This window comes from Sminthopsis crassicaudata, chromosome 2 (genome assembly GCF_048593235.1).
Source record: "Sminthopsis crassicaudata isolate SCR6 chromosome 2, ASM4859323v1, whole genome shotgun sequence".
NCBI classification, from domain to species: domain Eukaryota; kingdom Metazoa; phylum Chordata; class Mammalia; order Dasyuromorphia; family Dasyuridae; genus Sminthopsis; species Sminthopsis crassicaudata.
The window spans coordinates 335,307,667-335,327,267 of record NC_133618.1 but is presented as its reverse complement, the minus strand read 5'-3'; the positions used below and the strand labels follow the sequence as shown (position 1 = coordinate 335,327,267).

The 19,601-nt window shown below is 32.6% G+C and overlaps 1 protein-coding gene and 1 long non-coding RNA gene across 2 annotated transcripts in view; both read right to left on the bottom strand.

Annotated features, from left to right (window-relative positions):
* Positions 1-19,601, bottom strand: part of RAD51B (RAD51 paralog B) — a 784,849-nt gene that overhangs the window by 646,342 nt on the left and 118,906 nt on the right. The gene's annotated exons all lie outside the window — the stretch shown is intronic.
* LOC141553487 (uncharacterized) overlaps positions 18,373-19,601 on the bottom strand; it is a 29,274-nt gene continuing 28,045 nt past the window's right edge. Inside the window, exon 3 of the long non-coding RNA XR_012485474.1 lies at positions 18,373-18,472. This is a non-coding gene — a long non-coding RNA (uncharacterized LOC141553487). The remainder of the gene's footprint in view (positions 18,473-19,601) is intronic.

Genomic DNA, 19,601 nt, shown 5'->3' with positions numbered 1-19,601 from the left:
GGAGGGGCTGTGGGAAAACTGGGACACTGATGCATTGTTGGTGGAGTTGTGAAAGAATCCAACCATTCTGGAGAGCAATCTGGAATTATGCCCAAAAAGTTATCAAAATGTGCATACCCTTTGACCCAGCCATACTACTACTGGGCTTATATCCCAAGGAAATACTAAAGAAGGGAAAGGGACCTGTATGTGCCAAAATGTTTGTGGCAGCCCTTTTCATAGTGGCTAGAAGCTGGAAGATGAATGGATGTCCATCAATTGGAGAATGGTTGGGTAAATTATGGTATATGAATGTTATGGAATATTATTGTTCTGTAAGAAATGACCAACTGGAGGAATACAGAGAGGCTTGGAGAGACCTACATCAACTGATGCTGAGTGAAACAAGCAGAACCAGAAGATCATTATACACTTCAACAATGATACTGTATGAGGATGTATGCTGATGGAAGTGGATTTCTTCAACACAGAGAAGAGCTAATCCAATTCCAATTGATCAATGATGGACAGAAATAACTACACCCAGAGAAGGAACACTGGGAAATGAGTGTAAACTGTTATTTTTCCCTTCTGAATCCAATTCTTCCTGTACAACAAGAAATTAGGTTCTACACACATATATTGTATCTAGAATATACTGTAATATATTTAACATGTATAAGACTGCCTGCCATCTGGGGGAAGGGGTTGGGGAAGGAAGGGAAAAAATCTGAATAGAACTAAGTGCAAGGGATAATGTTGTAAAAAAATTACCCATGCATATGTACTGTCAAAAAAAAGTTATAATTATAAAAGTAAATAAAAATTAAATTTTAAAAAAAAGTATGAACATCACTTTATTATGCACTTAATATTGCCAGATATGATGCTAGGTGGTTGGAATGCAAATGCATATTGAGAGTTGTTATTCTCAAGGCGCTTACATTCTAAAGGTAGAAGACAACACATAGGAGGGAGTTGAAAAGCTTGGGAGTGTAGGGGAGAAATATGGTAAAGAAAAGCCAGAATGTAAAAGAGAGAGGAATGAGACATGGTTTTTTTGGGTTCCCTTCTTTAAATGGAGAATCTGGGAGGAAACATCCAGTCAGAAGAAACATTATAAGCCAAGCATGCTTCTAAAGTGTGATTTCTAAAGCATGGATTCTGGAGATGGAAGAAGGCTTCATTATGAAGAGCTACAGAGTTCAGCCTGGAGAAGAATGAATGCAGCTGAGATTAAGTGAGAGGGCTTGGGGACTGAGTACAACGACTAATTAAAAGTTAGATTATTTATGGAACATTCATGTGTATGTTATAGTACCCAAGTATGAGAACAGGAGTTGGGATACAGATTAAGAGTACGAGCCAAATAGTGAAATGACAAAAGAATGTCCTAGGAGTAGGAAGATTAATAGGAATCAAAACTGGTTGACATAATGAATATGGATAGCATATATATGACTGCATTAATCAGAAAGGAAAAGATGCAAACAATACTCGTTGAGAGTCTGCATATGGCAATGGGGAGCAAAGAATATTCTGACTCCTCACTAAGAAGACTTCAAGGAAGAGATATTATGATAGAAAATATATTTAGGACAGAAAAGGGTATCCAAGCAATTGGTGTTATTAAGAAGGAACCCAGGCTTCAATTATTTTCAGAAAATAGAAGGATAAAAACATAAAAGTTTTAAATTAAAGTATATTAATTAAGAGGCTAGTAAGCCAAAGAGCAAAGTGGAAAGTCTGAGTTGGAATGTGACATTAGAGGAGGGAAGAGAAGGGCTAAGCCAGGCTAGATGGAAATGTTAATAGACACTACAATGTTAAATTAATCTTTATTCAGAATACTAAATTATATTTTAGGTGTTTGCACATTTCAGAACCAACAAAAAATTATAACTAAGTTCCAACTAATCAGATGTTTTATGGCAGAAGTATTCTTTAGCTTTGGCAATGAACTAAGGTCCATGAGCGTAAAAGTTAATTCTGTAGAATGTCATTATTTGGTCTTTACATACTATAGTTATTGCTTATGTGTAGTAATGTAGTAAGCAAACTAGATTTTTCTTTCTTCTCCATTGGCAAAATAGTAAAAATCAACTTTTAGCATATGTAAGCATTTCTATGCTACATATTTCCTTTTGAGGGAAAGAAGGAAAAAAGCAGCACCATGATTTGTTGTCAAAATGAAATAAGCATTTCCGATTGAAAATGATTAGAAAAAATGTTCCATGTAGTAAAAGATGTACTCAATAAAAAAAGGTTTCCCAACCTTTTTAGTTCCTCAGCTTCTTTTTCTGAAAAGATGAGTTTTCTATATGTTTGACACTGTGTTGTGACCAGAAAATACAACTTTCTTTATTTCACTATGATGCTGCTTTCTTTTATTCATTATTACTACATTATGTAAAGTAATTTATAACTCCTTCGCTAACAAAAGTTCAAAGCTTTCATAAATCAATAAATTTGTAATTACCATATGATAAAATATACTACTAAATTTATGAGGCCAAACAGGAGATCTTATAAGAAAATCAAGGAAAAATACAACAAAAAGGGATGCTTCTTTAATAATAGGAATTTAGATCAATAAAGTATTAGAAAAAGTATGGCACAAGATAAGTTCAAGTCTTTTGATTGAAATATATTAACCAAATAACCATAAGTAAATTAATTCACCTATCAGAAACCCAGACAAAACTCTTCATATATAAGTTAGATGAATTGTTTGTCTACATCAGTAGAAGGAATTTACATAGTGGAAGCCCAATGCATGAATGCAATAATATTCCTCCCCCCCAAAAAAAACAAACAAAATATGATTACCACCAATATTTACTTTCTAAAAGTTCTATCATTTCTTCTCCTCTCTAATCATCAGAAAGAAAAATAAAAGAAAGAAAGAAAACTTTCACAAAGGCTCATAGCTTTACTTTTCTATCAATGAGCTATCTCCAATATACTTGGTGGCATTCAATCACTTGAGTGATTTAGTTGATATAGCAATAAACTATGTTCAATATGTCAGATGATATTGAATTGATGTGATAACTTAGTGAAGATATCTTATTAATTAGAAATAGGCCACTGGCAAAAAGATGGGTCTAAAGAACAGATTTGTGCGTCATAAATAAATCCTTGTATGAAAGCAAAAAAGTGATTAAGTTCCTGTAGGAATTATATTGATCATTAAAATGAAAAGAAGACCTAGAACATGGGAGGACACCTGATTTAATTATATCAAAGAAATCAGAGGAAAAGTAGGAAAATACATGAAACCAATGTCAACTATTCAAAACCATCGGATTTGGCCCTGTATAAGACAATGCTTAAAACTAAAGTCCAAATGAATTTATCTTTAAAAGAAAAGAAGCAGCATAAGGAAAAAGTACAGAATAGAAGAGAAATGAGACACTGGAAGAAGAAATAAGATCTAGACTCAGTAAAGGCTTTGTTTTAGAAATTAAAGTTTGGGGTTTTTTATTGTTTTCTTTTTTGAGAGGAAGTAGTTACTGGGTTGGCTTTTGTTTTACATTTTCCCCCTAATGGAGAAAGGAATGGTTCCTATATTTAAGGGAGGAAAAACTAATTCACTGGAAAAGGAGAGGTTAAACGTGGGAAAAGAATTTGATGGATTCTTATTGGAATAAGTACAAAGCTTCAAGGGATAAGAGCCAGGAAAAGAAAGTATGCTCTGTAGAGACCTGAGGGAAAATGGAGCAAAGAAATACAGAAGTCTGAATATATTAAGATAGCAGTGGGGAGTAGCTGGAGAACTTCACACCTAATGTTCCCCATCTTCACAGAGATGTGTCTTAAAATCACCAGCTGTGAGAGTACAGCAGATGAGTACTAATCTTTTTTTTTTTTTGCGCTTTCTTTTTCTATGAATAGAAAAATATCTATTGCTATGGATGTGAAAACATGACTATATTTAAATGTACAAACAATGGAAAACACCAAATTATGTTTTCATTACCAAGACAAGGTTATTCATACTGAAATGTGAAGAAAATATTTTAAATCAAAGACAGAGTCGGAGAGAAACAGAAAAAAGAGACAGACAGACAGACAGGCACAGCAATAGACGGGGAAAGAAATGGGAGGGAGAGAATAAGAGAATAAGTGAGTAAGAAAAAAAGATGAGGATAAAAGTTTTCTTTGGTAAGATCTAGAATTGTACTCACTCAAAAATGAGGAATTCTCACTATCACTCATTCTTATTTCATATCCAGCTCCCAATAAACAATAATAAAATATTCATATTTTTTAAAATGGGGAGTAAAATCCCAAGATGCTTACTTTCCTATTTTTAGCACATTTATGTTCTAATTCAATGTTACATATATTCTTGGTTTTGCATGGTGAATAATTACAAGACGCTAACACAATTGCATTTATCTGCTCTTTCTTAGACTCTCAATTGAGGAAAGTACTCAGGAAGAAAAAAATCAAAGAGTATTCCTTTTTTAATTTTTTTTAAACAATCTATGCCAAAAGGGTTGGTTGAAGAGCTGAGCTCCAACAGGCCAAAGATCAGAAACTTTGAACTTCTTGCTACTTAATATCTGTTATGCTCTGGGCTACTCTGAAAACTTTTACTTTGATAGTTTGAGGCTGAAAGCCAGTTTTGATAGCTTGCCAGAGGGAACATTTCTATGAATTAATCATTTCATACAACATTACTCCTTCATCAAGATGATGAAATGTGGCTCCTTATTTTCTTTGGAAAGCTAAATAATCCTCATTTATGGTGAAAGAGGTTAGAAAATCTTTAAGACATAAATAATATACCAACATTATCACCCTAAAATGATTTTAAAATCTGTTTGACTCCTTAAAATAAGCAAAGTATGTAGCTAGTCTCTATTATGGGTCAAACAATATTCTGGCTGTATTTGGCAAGTTCCCTTTTTGCCAAGTATGTAATGTTGTTAGTAAGTCAAAAGTCACATAGATGAAATTATTAGAGAATTTAAGTAATAACCTAACTGTAAGAGAAATAGAAATTTAGAAAACGAAAAGATCAATACAGTCTAAAACATGAATTTGGGGGGCAAATGTTCATCCCAAAGAATGTATACAATTTAGATAAGCAGAAGAAAAGTACGAGAGGAGAAAAACATGGCATATATAAGTATGCTTTAAAAAAATGTATAGCTATATTGGAACAAAAAGTGAGTACTAGAGATAAATGGAACACAAAATTATAGATTTAGAACTGAAAGAGAACTTCAAGCTTTTCGGACCCAATCTCTTCATTTTATAAATAAGAAAACTGAGATCTACAGAATTTAAATGATTTGTCAAAGATCATATGCTAAGTGCCTGAAGGAGAATTCAAACCCAAGATTCTTCTTAACTCCAAGTCTATTGCTTTATCCACTCAGACTATAAGGTATTTAAAAGTCAGGGAGAAATACTTGGTGAATTAGATAAATAAAAAGGTATTCCTAATATGGAGGATGAAGAAGACATGAAAGGAGGAAAGCTAAGTGATATAGTATGAGAATACTAGATTTGTATTCTAAAGGTTGGGGTTCAAATCTCAGCTCTGCCATTTACTATAAACCCAGCCAATCAATCTCTACTTAATCTCTGGACTCTGGGGATTTTCTCTGGTTGTCTTCCATTTCTGAACAGCTCTCCCTCCATGACTCTAAATATTGACTACTATTACTTTCTTTAGGTCCCAACTAAAATCCTACCTTCTCCAAACTCTTTTAATTCTAGAGTATTCCCTCTGTTAATGATTTCCTATTTACTGTGTATATAGCCTTGTTTTTTATATTTATATATGTATATATGTATGTATGTATCTTTGCATGTTATCTCCAGAAACTCTTTTTTGCTTCTTTTGTTTCTCCAGCATTTATTACTCTACCCGACATGTACTTAATAAATATTTACTGAATAAATGAATGGAGTCTTAGTTTCCTAAACTTTAAAATAAGGGGAAAAGATGCAATGACTCATAAGGTTTCAACTAACTCTAAAAACTTATGATGCTATGATCTAATTTAACATAAATAAGGAGGTTAGTTTGAGAAGTATACAGGATGGATTGAATGAAGTAGGCACAGAAAATAAGCTAGTGACCACACAAGGTAATAAGATGTCTTTTATACATCATACCTTCCTCCCTACCAGAAATCAAATCATGTGTACTAGAAGAATTTTATGTGGATTATTGTTCTTAATCCTAATATGCCCATCACCTAGGACAGTGCCTAAGACCTAATAGGCCCTTAATAATAAATTCTTGTTAAACTAGGCTCAACTTTCAGGTATTAAGTGACCCATTTAAAAGAAATTCTGAAGGAGTTTACTCTAATACAAAGATTTCATTTCCCCAAATAATACACATATACCAAGGAACCTTTCCATTAAAATGCTAGAAATACCTTCCTACAAATCTCTAGACCTAGTAATCAGGGCAAATTAGTGAACTAAAAAAAATTTGTGTTCATTCATTCAGAATAGTTACCACCCAGGATGACTGAAATAACATGAATTAAAGATAATTGAGTTAAAGGACCACACCAGGTTTGTAATTCAATTTGTCCCATACTGTTTTTGGTTAGTTTGTCCCCCTCCAGCAAACCACTGTTTAAAAATTTCATTAGATGGGAAGTACAAAAAAGAGAACTCTATAATGAAAATATATACGATAAAGAATCTACATGATATCTACTTAGATTCTAATTTAGACAAAGTAAATTTTAAAAACTAAATGTAGTAAAACATATTTAGACTTCTCTTGAGCTTTCTATACAAGCAGATGAACTAACATTCTTTCCAATTTATCACTCTATCACTATTTTTAGGATATAAAATATTTGATGTGGTGATATTCTAATTCTGTGTGCATTTCAGACACTAGACCCCAAACTGGATCAAGAGACAGAGAGAAGCCAGCCTGCCTAGCAGTCAAGGGATCTACTTGACCCAACACAATAATATATTATCCCATCAGCCAATTCTCCACAGCCAACCAGCTCAGCTAAGCAAGTCAGAAGTGAACTTAGTGGGAATTCTGCAAAAGGATGTAAAGTATTCCTAAGGCAAAAGGTCTCCCTCCTTCACCTCCTAATGTGTCTGACTATGTAGCGAAATAATTTTGAATTTCACCAGACCCCTTTTGTGTGCAAAAGCAAAAGAACAACTCTGATCTGAAAGATATTTTATAATTTCTATCCATGCTACAATTTAGTAAATGTTCACTTGTCAAAACTAATTGATGTCAACTGATAGATGGACACTGGAGAGGAGGTTGGATGGGAGTCTCCTGAGCAAAAGTGTTAGAAACCTCAACCCTTAATTTATGCTTTCTTATTGTTGTTTTTTGAGTCATTTTAGTTATCTCCAGCTTTTTTTTGTCACATTTCAGGTTTTCTTGGTAAAGATACTGGAATAATTTGCCATTTCTTTCTCCAGCTAATTTTATACATTAAGAAATTGAGGCAAACAGGATTAAGTAACATCCCAAGAGTTCATATAGCTAGTAACATTTGAGCCACATTTGGACTGATATGGATGAATCTTTTTAATTCCAGGCCTGGTGCTCTATATTTCTTAACTGACCCCCTGTAACCCTTAGAACCCTTGGGAACAGTAGTTATCTGCTTTCTTAAGTAAGAATGCCAGTAAGTTTCTGCCAGTAAGAATAGCAGCTGGGAGAATGGACTCAAGGAAACAGACTGTTAATCCCAAAACAACCCATACATTCCAAAGGTGAAATCTCCTTTAATTCTTTCCCTTCTCAAAAACCTGGACTGAATATTTCAGTTACTATGAGTTACAACACCCACAAATCAAGCACTGAAAATATAGGAGCTTAAAACAGTCGAAACAGCCTTTGCTATTTTACTTGAGAAATCTTACAGGGGATGGTGGAAAGGAGGGAAGCACATTTGTTCTGGTTAGCATTGTTATGCAACATTTTCTAGGGTTTGCCTTGTAGGCATGTTGAAATCATAATTAAATTAATCAATCCAATAACAAAAAGGAATAATACACCATCTCCATTTCCCCTAAGATGCCTAAAGGAAAAATGGTGTCTTCTCCATTAGGAACATACTCTTTGGAGCTGTTTTGTCAGACATCTCAAATTTTAGTTTTATTTTAATTTTGGTAACCACAGTAAATTCCTACTCTTTTAACAAGAAAGGGCATTTTTCCTGGCAGAAACCCACTCACTTTCCTTTCAAACTCCTGGAGCTGAAGAGATCATTCAATCAGTGATTATAATGCAGAACTCTTTTCCTTGAAGAAAACAAGCATATAAATACAAGATCCTTACTGGCATTTTCATCAAGAAATTACCCAAAATTAGGCACATGTTGAGTTCTGATGTAATGTCAAAAGGACTGGGTTTGGAAACAATAATGGTTCCAAAACTCAAATCTCTGAATCTACATCTCCTCACTATTCTTCACAGGTTCAGTGTGTACTGTTTTTGATAATCACTTCTACAAATCATAGTCTAAGCCTACACCAATGCAACACTCTTAATTAAGGTAGAAACTACGATGTAGAAATCATAAATCCAATAACAAAAAAAAATTAGGGAATGAATAAAATGTAAATTACAAGAGAGTTTAACATTACAATAAGCTCTGTCTCTATGCCCAAATGGGTGTAATTCCTTTATAGGTTCCAGGGGATTTTAATCTAAATTCTTCCCTACAGCCCTAGCATCTTGGGAGGGGACCAGTCCCAGCAATCTGTCGAATCTTTGGTTTATTAGATCATTAGGCTTCCTGGACTCGTGGAATAAACGATCCCATTCTACATATGACTGCAATAGAAAAATGCCTCTCTGTCTCTGCTTACTCATTGTATTATTGAAGCTCCACTCATTTTTTTAATTCTCTCTTCTCTGTGTGAAGTAGGCATATCTCTTTCTTTGAAGTACATGCATCTCAACATTCAATTGAGGCACAAAGCCCACAGGATTATGATTCCAGAAGCTTTTCCCAAGAAACTGAAACTCCCCTGCTTTAATCAGGATAGGTAGTTGAACCTACACATGGAGCTCCACTATGAACATTTGAAACGCAAATACTTCTATATTACATATTATATATCTATAATCCTGGATTAATTATCATAGGATCAGAATTGAAAGGAATTTTGGAGTCCATCCCATCACCATTATTTTACACATAAAGAAACTGAGGCATTAAGAAAATAAGTTAGCTCTGAAATTATGATTATATGATCCTAACATGCTCTAAGCTGCAATTCAACACAGTTCCTCTGACTCCAAGCCCAGGGCTGTTAATGCTAACAATCACCTTTAGTTCAGGCAATCACAAGACATATACCTGTCCTATCAAAAATCTATGTTCATATAAAAATCAACAAATTTTCCTTTCCAATTATTTTTCATTCCTTAGAAAGGCAGAAAAGAACTATGAGAGTCTCATCTACATAAGTAATGTGACTCTGAGTAAATAATTTCTTTAAGACCTAGAAATGGACGAAAGTGACCTTGACTGAATAGTTCAAACCTCTTGTTATAGATGAGAAAACAGAAGCCCAGAAAGGTTGCCTGGGAACAAAGGTTATAAAATAAGCATTTTTTATTAGGTTCTTCATAAATACTATCTGATGTGATACTCACAATTCTGTGAGGCACATACTATATTATAATCCCCATTTTACAGAGAAGGAAACTGAGGTACACATAGAGCTTAAATAAAGACTAAGATGTGTTGAGGGTCATGTCATCAGTATGTATCTAAGACTGGACTAGAATGGAGGTATATCTAAGTGATTTGCCAAGGATCATAGACATTAAGTAAAATGTTACATTGTGATTTCAGCCAAACTTAGATGACTCAAAATATGAGTGGTCTTCAAGAGTTAAATAAAAATAACCTTGGTTGTTTTAAAGCTGTAAGGAGCATTTCTAGACTAACTCTTTTATGTTATAAATCATTATAATGAATCACAGAGAACAAAATTATTTTCTTAGTGGAAAAGCTACAGTGAAAAAGCTTCGGATATCCTAATTCAATCATTTTATCATATTATTAAAATCAAAAGTCCCACAATTTACTCTCTTCATTGATGTTTAAAAAAATGGGAATTTTTTAAAGTGGAAAGTTGGTTATCAACTACATTCTCCTATCTGTCATATCATTTGAATCTGATGACTCCCAACACAAAGGACATGAGTAGATTGGGCCACTCCATTGCAGTGTATAGTGTATAAGGTGCCACCATCTGACGCCACATAACAGAAAGCCAGTAACCAGGCCCCATGCCCTAGCACAAAGAGCCTGGGGACAACAGCTCCTGTGCCCTAGGAACTAAGATCAACTTCAAAAGTCACTAAATTATGAGTAAAAAAGAATACTTTTAAAAATACTTTAAAAAAAAAACACTCTAACCACAGAAATCTATTATGTCAAAAAAAAAAAAGAGATGAAAAACACAAATTATCAAAATGCCAACATATGAAGAAGACTCAAAGGGGAAGAGGAATTTATCTCAAGACTAAAATGCCTTAATGAACTAGAAACTAAATGGATGCACAGTAGTTGGGAATGGCTGAGCAAGCTATGGTATATTAATATTACAGGATATTATTGTTATATAAGAAATAATCAGCAAGATGACTTCAGAGAGGCTTCAGAGATTTATGTGAACTTATGCTAATTAAAATGAGTAGAACTAGAATAACAATGGTCTTGTGATGGAGAAAAATATCTGCAAACAGAGAGAACTATGGGGACTGAGTATGGATCACAACATAGTATTTTCACCTTTTTGGTTGTTTACTTGCTTCTTGCTTTATTTCTTTCTCATTTTTTCCTTTTTGAGCTGATTTTTCTTATGCAGCATGATATTTGTAGAAATATAGAAGAATTTTACATGTTTAACATATTTTGGATTGCTTGCTGTCTAGGGGAGAGAATGAAAAAAAGAGGGAGAAAAAATTTTGGAACACAAGGTTTATGTTGAAAACTGTCTATGCATGGGTTTTAAAAATAAAAAGCTAAAAAAACCTAAAAAACCTTCTTGGAAGAGTTCAAAAAGTATTTTAAAAATCAAATAAAAGAGGTAGAAGAAAAATTGAGAAAAGAAAGGGGAACTATGTAAGAGAGTCAATAGTTTGGAAAAGAAAGAGCAAAAATTGACTAACAAAAATAATTTCTTTTAAAAATGCAATTGGGCAAGTTGAAGGGTGGAAGAAACCCAATGAAGAAAACAATTCCTTAAAAAGTAAAACTGGCCAAGTGGAATGAAGGTACAAAAGTTAACTGATGAAAATAGTTCCACAAAAGTTAGTGTTAGTAAAGTGGAAGCTAATGACTCAATGTAATATCAAGAATCAATCAAACTAAATTTAAAAAATGAAAAAAATAGAACATCTAAAACATTTCATTGGAAAAACAACAGAACTGGAAAATAGAACCAGGAGAGATAATTTAAGAATTGCTCAACAACCTAAATGCCATAATGGAAAAAAGGGCCTAGATATTATCTTCAAGAAATTATGAAGGAAAACTACCATGATGTTTAGAACCAGAGGTTAAAATTGAAGTGGAAGGAATCCATCAAAAATCTTCTAAAAAGAAAGCCCAGAATGAAAAGTCCAAGGACTACTGTAGCCAAATTCTAAAATTATCAGGTCAAGAAGAAATAACTACAAGCAGTCAAGAAAATACAATTCCAATACCAGGGAGCCACAGTCAGGATTACACAGCACTGAGCAACTTCAACATTAAAAGAATCAAAGGGCTTATAATATCATATTCCAGAAGGCAGAGGAATTTGAATTACAACCCCAAATAAACTACTCAGCAAACTGAGAATAATCTTTCAACAAGAAAATGACATAGGGAACTTTAAAACTCATCTGAAAGCATAAAAAGGTAAATTGGGGGGTGGGGGTGGAGAGGGAGGAATCACCATGTTATTCCAAAAGTTAAACTGTATACATCCCTACAAGAGAAAATAATACTCAAAATTCCTCAAAACTCTATCTCTATAAGAGCAATTAAGAGGAGTATGTATAGACAGAAAGTATGAGCATATATAATGAAATAATATCAATATTACACATACGGACATATATCAAATGGTATAACATCGAAATTCTTAGGACAAATAAAGCAAGTTACAAGGTGAAGTCAACAAAACCACATACTAAAGAACCTCAACTACTGCATTTCAGAAATAGATTAACTAAATAAAAAAATGAATAAGAAAATAATTAAGGCCATGAACAGAATTGTAGAAAAGGTACCTTTAGACCTTTAGGGGAAAAAAAAACTAAATGAGAATAGAGAGAAATATACATTTTTCTCAGCAGTACATGGCAACACAATCAAATGCAGAAAAGCAGAAATATTAAAAGCATCCTTTTCAGATTGATTAGTATTAAATGTAATAAAAGGCCATGAAAAGGTAAAGCATAAGTTCATCGGAAATTTTGTAAACTAAAGCTAACTGAATGAGGCAAACCACAAATTAAAGAATTATTATTTCATCAAAGTAAACAATGAGACAAAACACCAAAATTTATGGGATGTAACCAAAACAGTTCCTATCTTTTAAATAATTATATGATTAAAAAGGAGGAAAATCAGATATGAACTGGGCATGCAAACTAAAAAAGCTAGAAAAAGAAAAAATTACAATTCCCTACTTGAATTAGAAATTCTGTAAAAGGAAGGAGACATTAATAAAGTTGAAAGTAAGGAAACTATTGAACTAACAAATAAAACTAAGAACTGCTTTCATGAAAAAAACACACTAGAGTAAATAAAGTTTTGGTTAATTTGATTTTTATAAAAAAGAAAACAAACTTAACAATATCAAAAATTAAAGGGCTAGCGTCACCACAATGAAGAAGATATTAAAACAATAAGTAGAAGCTATTTTGTTCAACTATATGCCAACAAATTTGTCAACCTAAATGAAGTGGATGAATATTTACAAAAATATAAACAACATAAATTAAGAGAATAGGAAATAATATTTTAAAAACCTAAAGCAGCTAGATGGTACAGTGGATAGAGTACTGACTTTGAAGTCAGGAGGACTTGAGTTCAAATCCAATTTCAGATACCTATAACTAGTTGTGTGAGCCTGAGAAAATCAATAGAGCAATGGGTTATAAAACTGTTTTTACCTTTTTACCTAGCAATACCACTAATAGATCTATATCCCACAGAGATCATTAAAATGGGAAAATAAATTTGTGGTGGCAAAAAATTGAAAGTTGAAGGTATGCCCATCAATTTGAAAATCACTGAATAATAATCCCAACTACCTTACAAGAAAAAAAAGCATTTTAGAAAAATAAATTAAGCTAGCCAACATTGAATTCCCTAAGAATAAGTCACCAGGTCCATATGGATTTATAAATAAATTTTATCAAATATTAAAAGAACAATTAATTCTAATATTACATAAACTATTTTGAAAAATAGGCAAAGAACCCTACAAAATCCTTAAATATGGTGAAGAAAACCTAAACCAGGAAGAGCCAAAATGAAAAAAAGAATATAACAAATTTCCATATTGAATATATATGCAAAATTTTAAAATAAAATATTAACAAAAAGATATTGCAATTACAAAATAAAACTCTATGACCTTGTAGGAATTATACCAGGAAAATAGTACAGCAGAAACTAACCATAGAACAATATCTCACACCATATAAGAAGATAAGTTAAAAATAGGTGCAATATTGTACAATATAAATGTAATATATTATATACAGGAATGTGGGGAAATGAGTGTGAAGCATAACATAGTATTTTCACTCTTTTTGTTGTTGTTGGCTTACATTTTATTTTCTTTCTTGGTTTTTTCCCTTTTTGATCTGATATTTTTGTGCAGTATGGTATTTGTGGAAATGTATATACAATATAAATAAGTACAATATCAGGGGGATTAGTTTACTTATCAGAGCTATAAATAAAGGAACCATTTATAAACAAACAAGAGGCAAGATGCATTTAATTATAAGTGATGTATTAGAGTTTTTGCACAAAGAAAGAAATGCAACTAAGATAAGAAAAGCAAATGACTAGGAAACAATTTTTACTACTAGTTAAGATTCAAAAGAAATAAACGTGAATTAAAAACATTTTGTAAACATGAAAGCACTAGGCAAATGTTTTTATTGTTCCAAAGTACAAGGGCATGCAGCTGTCCTTTAAAGAAAACAACTAAATACTGTTGTAAAAGTAAATATTGTGGTAAAATTTGCTGTGAAGGAGAAAAAGAAAACCTTTTTTGAACATTAGATAAACGATATAACACTTGGAAATGGGTCAGTACTTTCATATGTTTTGTAACAGTATTTTAATGATGAAACAAAGTAAAAGATTTCTAAATATTCTAAAATTAATGTGTCAATGTCAAAGATAGGACAAGAAGAGAATCATTATTTTGATAATATTGAAATTAATTTAGAAGTACTCTAAATTTTAAAACCTCGTGCTTTTTTATTAGTAAGAGTTTATATATGCAAAGTTTGGAAACTAAAAACATAGAAAAATAAGACATCTGGATATTAAGCAATTTGGGCAAAGTTATTGCATAAAATAAGTTAATATATAATAAAAACAGACCGAGAAAAGCTCTGCAATAAAAGGCCAGAATTCATGGAATAATTAAAGCTGGTTTGTGAAATAGGGAGAAATCTTGAAAGAGGTAAGTAAGCAAAGGGCAAAAAATGACAAGGGAAGGGAAAATTAAACATTGGAAGGAATCAAAACTTTTTTTTAAAAAAGTTGTTATCAGGCCAGAAAGTTTCTCTTTATGTATAAAAATATTCCAACCAGGAAAAATGAAATGAGTGTTTATGTCTATAAATATATCCGTTCTGAACAGCTGGCTTTGCAAATCAGAGCCATAAGTTTAGAACATTCAATGCTTTAAAAGATATACAATATTATTTATTTGGGGTTGGAGCATCTTCAGAAAAACTTTGACTTCATCCCTTTGGCTTTTTATCTATCTCATCAAACTTAGTTTCAGCACTCTAATAGGCCTATTCTAAAAAAGGCATAGATGAAAATCAAGAGCTTTTTTTTTCAGTTTATCGTTTATCTAAGTCTTCTGTTTATTCCTTTTCAGCCTTGAATCCTTCCCAAGTTTATATGACAAGCATTTGGTGGTAAAATGTGAACACCAAACCTTTCCTTCATGCAAACCAACGTGGGTGGCTTCTTTTTCTCATCTTTATGGTGGCATAAGATACCTATTGTAGGAAAAGGAACATTACCTAGCAAAGTAAGTAGCCATCTGTTAAATCTATCCTTTTGTTTTGGGATTCTGCTTTTTCCTTAATGGATTATAGTAACAGTAACCAAATGATAGGAAAGGAAACAGATATAAAATGCAAATCTTATTTTTCAAATAATAATTTTAAAGTTTCCTTGTTTGTGTAGAACAGTACTAAGTATGATGCAAACTAATCTAAACAGTCTTGGCCCCTGCCCTCCAGAAGCCTCTATGCTACAACGTCTGTCACAGATATATAAATAAAAATATACAACAATTATCAGAGACAAGATGATTATACATAAGAGAAACATCAGGAGTAACTAAATATTTGTAATGTGCATGAAATTTGTTATGTGTGATGTCTTTTATGTAAGGCACATGATTGTCTCTGGAACTGGTGAGCTTGGCAAGTTTAAGGTTTCTTTTCTGCTCAAATTCACAATGTGACCTAAGACTTCAATAAATTCTGAATGGTTCTTTTCTCAACCAAAAAGAGAATAACTTAAATTTCACATAGGCAGCACAGTCCAAAAATTATTACAGAAACAATAAAATCTATCATAAATAGTTAAATATTGTGAATTCTACTAATTTACAATAGAGGGGAAATTGCATTGTTAAACGCTGCCTTAGAAACATTCCCTGAACTTCTAGTTTCCCTACATTGACAAACTAAGAAATACACATTAATAATGGGATATGCTCTAAGGACCTTCATCTTAATTCTCATTCTCACAGATAAATCTCAGGTTTTGAAGTAAGGTTCTAGGAATAAGGACAGGGTAGAAGTAATTCTTACGGCATCCATTCTAGTCCCAACTAATGACCTCCTCCTAAAGGTGTCAACTTAGAATCATTTAAATCAATTTGCCTTAAGTAGATTTTATAAGTTTATTTACTAAGGTAGTATGATAAAAAAAATTATTATATAACATTTTCCATTCCTCTACTTTTTTTTTTTTTTTTTAACATTCACAACTTTCTAATTTTCCAGCAAAAGTGAATTTAAAGTATAAAGGACATGGCAAAGTGGTCCTTCACAACTTCTGGTAGTTTGAATCTTTTAACCCAATTAATGGGGTGCTCAAGAAGTTCCCTATTGATATGGTTTAATTTCTTTCCTGGAATCCTTACAAAGTCATGAATTTTAATCTATTTCAATCTTTCTTTGGCTCCCAATACAAGCACTACTGTTAAATTATCTTCAGATGCTACTAAGATATCATAAAGAGAAATAGGAAATCCAAAATCCTTTGAACACTTCAAAGTTCACAAATTCTTCAAAGTTCTAGAGGAAGAGGCTGGACCACGACCTAAATTGAGGTTTCTCCTTCCTCCTTCTCTAAGCAATTCCTCCTCAAAGATTTCACTAGAAAGTCAAACTTGCTTAAACTTAACAATGACCTGGGCTTTTTTAGAAAAAAAATTCCTCAATTATCCTTAAGATACAGTCAAGTTTCCTAAGCCTATCTAAAAGTATTTTATCTAAAATATTTTATTGTTTGATTGATTGAATGAATGGTAATTGAGAATCAAGTTACTTTAAGAGGGTTGGGGTGACAAAGATAATTTACTTGATCACTCCAGGCTTATATTAGCAATTTACAACACTGATATAATCCTTTACTATTTTAAATCAAATGTATTTTATTTCGTCTTCTGAAATTTTTGTTCCTTCCCTTATTTCTATGTCTCTTCTCTTATTTCCTTTTTCTTCATTTCATCTGTTAATAGTTTGAGGGTTAGGAGCCAAAAAATATAAATACCTGGAAATTAAAGTAATAAGTGGAAAAACTTTCTTAATATGAAATGAAATTTTGGGGAAATGTTTATATTATAGAACCTTAGAGGTAAAAAAAAAATACTTTAGGTCTCCTAGTTCAGATGTATCAAAAACATGGCCTAGACATAACCCAAAAAACTCTCAATGTGGTCAGAACCTATTGAAAATATAGTTCTTATCTAACTTTAATGTGTTGGTGCACTAATAAGAAAAGTGTGATTTTCTAATATGTAGCCCTCAAGGATTTTTATGTACAATTTATTCCTAATTGATTAATTTTAATCTCCTTTTAAACATTTTCCATGCTTATTATGTATTCCTCAAACTATATAACATCCTGGATTACAAAATAAAACTTAAAAAAGTTCCTGCCCTCCAGAAATTAGATATGGATCCACACTTAACACCACCAAGATAAGATCAAAATGGGTCCATGATTTAGGCATAAAGAGTGAGATCATAAATAGATTAGAGGAACAGAGGATAGTCTACCTCTCAGACTTGTGGAGGAGGAAGGAATTTATGACCAGAGGAGAACTAGAGATCATTATTGATCACAAAATAGAAGATTTTGATTACATAAAACTAAAAAGTTTCTGTACAAACAATACTAATGCAAACAAGATTAGAAGGGAAGTAACAAATTGGGGAAATATTTTTAAAGTTAAAGGTTCTGATAAAGGCCTCATTTCCAAAATATATAGAGAACTGACCCTAATTTATAAGAAACCGAACCATTCTCCAAATGATAAATGGTCAAAGGATATGAACAGACAATTCTCAGATGATGAAATTGAAACTATATCCACTCATATGAAAGAGTGTTCCAAATCACTATGGATCAGAGAAATGCAAATTAAGACCACTCTGAGATACCACTACACACCTGTCAGATTGGCTAAGATGACAGGAACAAATAATGATGAATGTTGGAGGGGATGTGGGAAAACTGGGACACTAATACATTGTTGGTGGAGTTGTGAAAGAATCCAGCCATTCTGGAGAGCAATTTGGAACTATGCCCCAAAAGTTATCAAACTGTGCATATCCTTTGACCCAGCAGTGCTACTACTGGGCTTATATCCCAAAAAAATACTAAAGAAGGGAAAGGGACCTGTATGTGCCAAAATGTTTGTGGCAGCTCTTTTTGTAGTAGCTAGAAACTGGAAGATGAATGGATGTCCATCAGTTGGAGAATGGTTGGGTAAATTATGGTATATGAAGGTTATGGAATATTATTGCTCTGTAAGAAATGACCAGCAGGAGGAATACAGAGAGGCTTGGAGAGACTTACATCAACTGATGCTGAGTGAAATGAGCAGAACTAGGAGATCATTATACACTTCACGATGATACTGTATGAGGATGTATTCTGATGGAAGTGGAAATCTTCAACATAAAGAAGAGCCAACTCATTTCCAGTTGATCAATGATGGACAGAGGTAGCTACACCCAGAGAAGAAACAATGGGAAGTGAATGTAAATTGTTAGCACTAATATCTATCTGTCTGCCCAGGTTACTTATACCTTCGGAATCTAATGCTTATTGTGCAACAAGAAAATGGTATTTACACACATGTATTGTATCTAGGTTATATTGTAACACATGTAAAATGTATGGGATTGCCTGTCATCGGGGGGAGGGAGTAGAGGGAGGAGGGGGATAATTTGGAAAAATGAATACAAGGGATAATATTATAAAAAATATATAATAAATTAAAAAAAAAAGTTCCTGCCCTCAAGGAGCTTATATTCCTCTTGAAGAAAAAAAAATGTATTTGGAACCTCTTGGCCCCATGGCTTCCTTAGTCCAGCTTTCTCCTTCCCAAATTTCTATGAATTTACTTGGAATGTCAGCCAAGCAAGTCCAGAAGGGGTAGGAAGCTAACAAGAATGCTGAGTTGAGATATATTCTATATATGATAACTTGAAAAGGGATCCAGCACTCATAACAAAATGGATCAGAGAGGAATATTATAAACAATGGCACAAGAACTGAGTTTTAAATGAAGATGAAAAAATCTAAGAGACATAAATCATTTATGATGAAGGGACCACAGCCCATTCAAATGCAAGATGGTGGGAAATAGACTATTAATTTTATATCAACAACTAAAAATTTGACAAGGAAATAGAGTATATAACAAAGATAATGTGCAATAAGCCTGTCAAGATAAAGTGAAGCCAGCTATTGTAAAGAACTTTGAATGTGAAACAGAAAAATTAAGTGACTTTACTAAGTAGCAGTAGATACTTGAATTTTTAGAGGTGAAAGATATGAGTACATTTTTTAAAATCATCATTTATATAGCATGTACTATGCTCCTGTATCATTTACTTTGTAAATACAAAGAAATTTTTAAAAATTAAAATTAAAATGGTGTCTAGGCTCAAAAAAAAAAAAAAAAAAAAGGTGGAGGAAGAATAGATGGGTCAAATTCATAGCCCATTCTCAAGTGTAGATGGAATCAGATTAAAATGTAATTAGTAAATATTTAACAAAATAAAAATGCAATGCAACCTAGATAATGTTGATCTGTGGTTTCTAAGTCAATACATTTCCTGAGAACATTGG